At 45.3% G+C, this 8,054-nt stretch overlaps 1 long non-coding RNA gene across 1 annotated transcript; it reads left to right on the top strand.

The window, feature by feature from the left end:
* Positions 1-884: 884 nt before the first annotated feature.
* LOC121937303 lies at positions 885-6,439 on the top strand. Its single transcript, XR_006105099.1, has 3 exons — positions 885-1,008; positions 5,112-5,193; positions 6,355-6,439. It is a non-coding gene; the product is annotated as an uncharacterized LOC121937303 (long non-coding RNA).
* The last annotated feature ends 1,615 nt before the right edge of the window (positions 6,440-8,054 follow it).

Raw genomic sequence — 8,054 nt, 5'->3', positions numbered from 1 at the left:
ACTCCTAATGTTTCTTATTGGCCACTTAGACTTTTTGCTCTGAAAATAGCAGCAATAATAACATTTTTTTTAAAACCAGAATTCCCCAGCCTTCAAAGCATGGCAAAAATGCCTCCCGCACCCCTTATATTGCTGCCGCACTGCAGAAATAATGTAGTTTGACACTACATTAATTGTCACAGCTCAATCCTATGGGATCCTGGGATTTGTAGTTTGTTGTGGTGCTAGGGTTCTCTGGCAGAGAATGCTAAATCTCTTGCAAAATGACAAATCCCCTTATTCTATGGCATTGAGCTGCGGCAGTGAAAGCGGTGTCAAACTGCATCAGTTCTGCAGTGTATATGCAGCCTGTACCTCACATCTGGGAATGTCTCTTTTTAGGGGACTATTACTCCCTAAATTACCTCTGCAACATGACTACAGTTCTGGAAATTGTAGTTCTCCCATGTTGCCAAAAGCAAAACCAAGGCCCTTCCAGACTACCCAACTATAGTGCTATAATTCCACTTTAACTTCCATAGAAACGGCCGGTGGAATAGAGGGATTTGCAGCTAAGGGATGGGTATTTATAATTTTAAGCCGGAGAGGTAATTCACAAAATCCAGAGGAGGGAGAGCTCCATCTGAGAGATATTTCACAAACGTCACTCAGGTTGCTTTCCCCCCAAAAGGCTTAGCAAGGAAAGACAATGGCACGCACAAATCCGAAGCCGATGGGTGGCTTTTTCAGCTAATAAAACCGTAATGGTTTGGAATGAGGATTTATTGCGCCACGCTGACGTTTGCTCAATACTTTTGAGTCAGTGACCCCAACGCTGGCTCTGAACTATTGTTCAATTTGTGCAGGCTGCAATTTTAAACACGGAGCACATGATTAATCCCTGGCCTGGAATGGCGCAAATTGGCGGCTGGGCGGAGGCGCCGAGGAAGGCAGCGAAAAAGCCCAAAGATAGAGCCGTAGATTCGAAGCAATTAGAACGGAGACCGCAAACATGGCCCTGACCTGCCGGTGGGTTATTTCCATTTGGAAATTTAAAGGTTGTTTCTCCCCTTTGGTTAAATGAGGAGAGGAAAGGAAGAACTCCAGGGAGCAATGTTGTCATGCGACTAGAAGGAAAAATAGGGGCAGTGAGATATACAGTATTCTAGGCTGAGTTTTGCACCTTCCCAGGCATACTTTCCCTGGAAATAGATTTCCCTGCCTTGGTCCGACCAATTTATTATTGTCCAGATACCTGGATGTCTATCTGTTGGCAATGTTTTGATGGTGTGTTCCCGCATGACAAGGAGTTAGACTGGATGCCCTTTGTGGTCTCTTCCAACTATGACTTTATGGTTTTAGTCCCTCTTACAACTCTATGGTCTTTATCACACAGGCAAAATGGGAAGGTTAACCAAAGGTTAATCCGGGCTTGTCCAAAGTATTTCATGTAATTTCGCAAAAGATTTTCAAATGATCTTGCATGCAAACAGAAGGCAATCCAAACGCAATTGAGAGACATCCCAGGAAAAATTTGGAAAAATGTCAAATTTATAAATCCTTTTCCACTGCAAATTTGCAGTCAATCCGCATTTGCGTTAGTATGAAATGCATCTCCGGTTCGGCCGTGGGATTCCTGTCAGCCATGGGATCCTGTCCTCCCTGCGCATGCGCAAAGACACTAATTCAAAATCAAGAATCTGATGGGTTCATGTGATGAATTCATTCACATTTGCACTGCTTTCTCTTTTGGATGGAGTTCGTCTGTGCGTGTGATAAACTACTACGTAATTTAGTGCATTTTCAGATAGCTCCCCTTTCTTCTTCTTTCAGGATGGTGACATTTCTATACTTCTATTGATGCAGCCTAGAATCACATTGGCCTTTTTAAGCTGCCGCATCACAGTGCTGACTCATGTTCTGCTTGTGGTCTACTAGCTTGGACTCCTAGATCCCTTTCACCAGGTAGCCTTGCAAATCACAAGCTGGAGTTGCACAAAGCCCCTTCTTCTTGTCTGGTGTCAAGTCCCTGAAAATGGGAGGATTTGCATCCTCCTCTCTCACCGGAACGATGAAATCCGGAGACTTAGGGCCAGGCCTTGCAATCTGACAATGAATCACTACCAGAGAAGCCTTAGCCTTTCCTCTTCTTCCAAAGAAAAATATTCCAGGATCCCACTAACTCAGTAACTGTGACGGGAGAGAAGAAAGTGCTCTGTGTTCCCATGTAACCAGGATTGTTGGCCGATTAATTTTTCAGAGTGTTTTCTGAGCATTACACACGTCTTCTGTGCCGACTCCAGAAAGTGGAAAGGGAGGTGGCGCATTTAACACAGCATCCTGATTATTAATGGATGCTCCCAGAATGCACAAAGCTGCAAGGAGTGTGAACATCTGAAACCCTGACAGGCCCAACGAAACAAAACGACACGTTTTAAAAATGGGGCCCCCCCCCCCCCCCCGTCGAGAGGAATCCTTGCATCTTGGTTGTTTGCAAAAAAAGAAAAGACATAAAACGTGTAACTTGGAGCATTTAATGGTAACGTCCGTGGGATGTTGGATGCATTTGCATTGCTTGTTTCTGTCATCCTTTGTTCAAGGGGAATGACAGGGTTTGGGGAAGGAGGGAAGGAGGGAGACAATAAATGAAACCCAATGAATTATTTGTGCACCCTTTAAAATAAACCAAGTGTTGTTCCATAGCTGTCAGTGTTTCCCAGGGGCTGTCTTATCGGAGCAATTAACTCTGATGCTGAACAGAGAGAAGTGGTTTCTTCTAAAATAATTTCTTTTTTAAAAAAGAAGATAATTAATGATATCTAATATTAAAGTCCCTGGACTGTTGGTGGATGAAGGGCAGCCCTCCCGATGTCGTCAGACTGCAGTTCCCAATACGTGATGTGCTACAATTCCCAACACTTTGCACTTATATCCCACTTTTCACCCAAATGGGATCTGAGGCGATGATCGGTGCTGAACCTCTTTTGCAAACTCAGCACCCCAACGGCTTCTTGAAAGCCTTGGTTTGCTGTCAAAACAGTTGGCGATAAAATGGAAACCAGCGAAAAAGGCCAGGGCTGTTAAAAACAATGCAGAAGCAAAGCACAGATAGAGAGGGCAGCACGTTTTTGCAAAGCAATCCTTCCTCAAAGCTGCTGCAAAGGTGGAGGTGTACCTGCTCCAGGTGAGTAACCTAGATGTAGCTCTTTATGCCAAATTGGGGTTTCTGAGCCCTTTTCAAAGGCAGCCCTACATAGAGAATATTGCAATGATTCATATCGCTGTGGCATGCGCTACCTAGGCCAGATCAGACATCTCTAGGAATGGGCACAGCTGGTGCCAAGTAGGGCAGTGTGTTCGAAACCCACAGCATCTCTCTCTTCACTTATCCAGCTCCTTCGCACACTTTTGGGACTGTGCACTTCAGATCTCAGTGGCTGGCTTCATTAAGTCTCATTTCCTTCTTTGGCACAATTAGTGGAAGCGATTCAAAGCGTTGCGCTCCAGTCGCACAATGCCGTGCCTTTCTACAGGCAACCAAAGGTACAATCATGGGGTCCAATTACACCGACTTGTGTGGGTGCTTATCTCGGTGTCAAATTTTTGCCCACGCTGCTTGAAAGTCGGGGGGGACAGGGAAAGGCAAACCCAGTCATTACGGCGCTGTGGCGGTGAAACGTCTGTGGGGGTGAACGTCGCCGCCATGTGCGCTCAAAAGAATGGATCGCTTTCAGTGATGGGTGGAGGATTAAAACAAAGGCGGCTTTGCCAAAAGAAGGTCCCCCAGCCCCACAAGAACTGCGGCAAATGGCTCGGGCAATTACAGATTTTTAAAAATACAGCCTTTTTGCTGGTGCCACGCACGAAAATGAAATGAAATCACACCTTGTTCAAAGAGGGAGGCTGTCTCCAGGCTGCTCTGGAAGCCATTGCTGTTCTTCTGCTGGGTCTCCATTTTGCAGACTATTTTATTTTTAAGGGAGGGAGGGAGGGGTAGGGAATTATGTAGAAGTGGTTTTATACCTATTATATGTATTTTATTGTTACTTTTGTGTTATTGTAACCCGCCTTGATCTGTAGGGAGAGGCGGGATATAAATAAAAATTATTATAGTATTTTGTGGGTCTTTCGGACTGTGTGGCCATGTTCTACAAGAGCTTATTCCTGACGTTTCGCCAGCATCTGTGGCTGGCATCTTCAGAGAAACTGAATTATAATTTGGAGAAAGATATCACTCTGTGGTGGGAATGGCCAGTGGGTTTAATAATAATAATAATAATAATGATAAATTAGTAGTCATCCTGGGAGACTCGGAAGACCATTTGCAGATCCTCCGCCCTGAAGCCAGAGGGTGGCTTCCAACAAAGAACCGCCTGATATAAAGGAGGAAACAAGGACTGAAAAGAATGATACATAGCCCTGTTACAAATATAACAAACGTTTTTCCATGTAGAGATTTATGAATTGGGCACTCGTCCAGTTTCCAATAAAGTGGCATCAACAAGTCCATTAATAATCTGGGTTTGACCACCGGGTCTTTGTAACTCTCAAAATCCATCTTTTGAGCACAGACTGCCAATGTTTTGGTTCTTTGCGTTTTCCAGACTGTGGAAACAAGGCGGCACATTCATAATTACTTTCATCCATTAGCGATTTCTATTTTATTTCTATTTATTTTTTTGCAGGATGTTGGCTTTTCATCACTCAAATTCTTCCCTTTCTCTTCTTCTCCTTTCGGTTTGATTGTTTACACGCTTGGTGCCTCACAATGGAAACACCGCCGGTCCCTTTTGTGCCAACCAGGTTGGAGCGCTGGCTTTCATTTCCATATCCATTCATTTCCATTTTCCAGCACCTCTAAAATAATGGGTGTTTGTTGCAAAATCAATGTTCGCTGCCTGAGCCGTTTTTAATGGCATCATTAACATTCATAACCAGTGTGGTATTTTATGGCAACATGGAGGGGTTTGGGGAATATGATACGACGGAGGAGAAACATACTTTTTTCATGGCTTTGTGCTCTGAAATGTCAAAGAGGTAGCCTTCTATACACAGTGAATTTGCAACAGATTTGATTTCTTTCTGTGCCATGTAAGGTCACTGCACACATTTTCTGTTTTATCACACTACAGGCCCCAAGATGCCAGAAACAGACTTTTCCTGGTATATAAGAACCGCCTTGTTGGATTTGTCCAAAGGTCCATCAGGCCAGAGGTGAGGACCCTGAATGCTGTGTGCCTTCAAGTCATTTCCAGCTGCTGGTGACTCCAACTGCAAAGCGATCGTGGGGTTTTCTTGGCAAGATTTGTTTGGAGGAGGTTCGCCATTGCCTTCTCCTGAGGCTGAGAGAGTGTGACTTCTTGCCCAAGGTTGCCTACTGGGTTTCATGGCTGAGCAGGAATCAAACCCTGGTAGCCCAACACTCAGACCACTATGCCATGCTGCCTCTTCAATTCAATTGCTCTGTTGAAGTAATTTAATGGATGTCCCCCAGGAGTAGGAATCCAACAACCCATGGGCCATTTTGGTGGGGCCTTCTGGAACCTGCTATAATATGGGGAGGGTAATCTTTGTATGCCGGGCTTCTCTGAACCCCAACATGCACTTTTGCATGTGAAAAAGCTGAGTAGTGGTGGGAGGGGGATTATGAGACATCGGTTCCCCAATCCCATGATGACTGCCACCCCACCTTTTCTTAGTTAGGGATGCAGCCATTGGGGTGACGCCATGAGCTGCAGTGGGGTAACACTGACCCTAGTGGTGCCACTGGTTGCGTTGATCTCTGCCTATGGAGTTATGCATTGATTGTGATAGCCCTTGCCTTGCATGAAGATGTTGTTCAGCTGAATGCACCATCAAATGCATAAGTGAATATGCATATGCAGCAGTGTGGGCATGCTGGCTGGTGGGAAGAAAGATGAGAGATGACCAAACAAACTTCTTGTAGGAAGGAGTTCCACAGCCTGGGAGCAGCAACCAAGATCCCTCTTTCCCACATGCCTGAGATGGTGGTGCTTTATGTAGTGTTTGCTTGGTAAACCTCAATAGCTTAGTCCTTCTGTGTCATGACTGGCTAATACATCTTATGGTGTGCTATGTGCCATTGCATGTCCTTGCTGGGTAGATTTTCGAAAATGGGTCACAAATGATATGGTATGTATTTGCTTTGATGCCAGCTTGCTCAGCTTGAATGCTGACATCCAGACTGATGTAGTATCAAGAAATAAATACATGTCTTTGGATCACTGATCCACAAACCAAAAACTGGGCCAGTTTTCCCTTCAATGTTTTAGACACTAACAGGGCTCCAGCCGCTGTGACTTGGGGGAAACCATAGAATGAATTTTAGTAGACCTTCGTTGTCTCTTTGTGCAGTTTTATCTCAATGAACCTGGGCATCATCGCCTGACCACTCCACCTCCATCTCCAGCCACTCGCTGGTCCAAAGGATCCGACGACGGTGTGCTTTCCAAAACCACTTTGGTCTCTTTGTTGTCATGGCTCCAGGCAAAAGGAAGATGACAATAAGACTAATTTGTCAGCGGAATGTTGATAAAACTCCGGTTATTGCAGGCAGTAAATTAAATATGGACACATTTCTACCTTTATTTCCCACCCAGGGAACAATATCCACTCACAGCAAACTCCGAGGAGAGGCAGGGATATAGAACTATCCATCAGCGTCAAGCGTCATGCTGAGAAACCCATAAAAATTAAGGCATAATTTTTCATTGCGGTAGAGAATTTTATGGATGCTTGGAAAGACAAGCAAGCCACAGAGTCATAGAATATGAAAGTTGGACGGGGCTGCAAGGGCCATCCAGTCCAACCCCATTCTGCCATGCAGGAAATCCAAATCAAAGCATCCCCATTGACATATGGCCATCCAGCCTCTGTTTAAAGACCTCCAAGGAGGGAGACTCCACTGCACTCCGAGGAAGGAGTGTGTTCCACTGTCAAACAGCCCTTACTCTCAGGAAGTTCCTCCTAATGTTGAGTGGAATCTCTTTTCGTCTCTCCCAAGAGCAGGCCTTTTCTAGAGCAGATGGGTCTTGATGTCCCATCAGAGACTGAGCTCTCCAAGTGGCATCCGCTTAGACAGGGACTGCTTCTTCCTTGTTCCTTTTAATGCCGATGAGCAGAAGTGGGTTCCTTACCCTGACAGCTCGAGTTTGTTTGAAAGAGCAAGGCGGCCTAATCCCAACCATCTGAAGGACATGACAGGGGAATGATTTGCTTGTCTCAGCACAAGCCGCGCAATGTACAGAAAGTCGAAAATCAAAAGGGAGATCTGCATATTTTAGAAGCGCCTTTGAAACGGCAGGGCACCTGTCTCTTGCATTCTCATTCTTCTGCATCTAATGAGATGAAAAGGGATGAAGCAGGGACTCTGTCTCCCAGCTTCTTTGCAATTCTCTGGCTGGTGAGACATCATAAATGGTGACAGCAAAGGCCCGTTTGGATGGGGACCGTGCCGCCTCCCGTCCCCTCTCCATGGCGACCTCAGGCTTGTCCTGCAATCCCAATGGACAGAGTTCGTGCAAAAGCAGCCGGCCTCCCAAGATCCTCCGATGAGGATTTGCTTCTGCAAAGCCTCTGAGCCTAAGAAGAAAGAGGTGTCGGCATCAGTAGTTTGGAGAATAATTTTTCCTGGCAAATTGCACTTGCAGTTGGCTTGCTTGGGTCCCAGGACAGGTTCCACAGACGTCCAAAGAAGGGGAAAGTATTTCTGCATTGGGAGCGGGAAGTAAGTAAGTAAATATAAGGTATACATGAAATAAACAAGCAAACAAACTACTGAATATTATGGCTTAGAACTGTGTAGCCAGCTCCGTCTGTCTGTCTTTCTAAGCTACCAACCCACTGAATATCTATCTATCTATCTATCTATCTATCTATCTATCTATCTATCTATCTATCTATCTATCTATCTAGATATGTGTGTGTGTGTGTATTGCTAGTTGATGTTCTCTAGTCAGCTGCGAAGCCACACAAAAAGGGCAACTGAAAGGCAGCAGGTGGCCATAGTGATGGAAGCCAAAAGCGAAAGCTGGTGACGCTCCTACCGCCAAAGC

The sequence above is a fragment of the Sceloporus undulatus genome, chromosome 7 (genome assembly GCF_019175285.1).
Source record: "Sceloporus undulatus isolate JIND9_A2432 ecotype Alabama chromosome 7, SceUnd_v1.1, whole genome shotgun sequence".
NCBI lineage: Eukaryota > Metazoa > Chordata > Lepidosauria > Squamata > Phrynosomatidae > Sceloporus > Sceloporus undulatus.
This window is presented reverse-complemented; position numbering and strand designations above follow the sequence as displayed.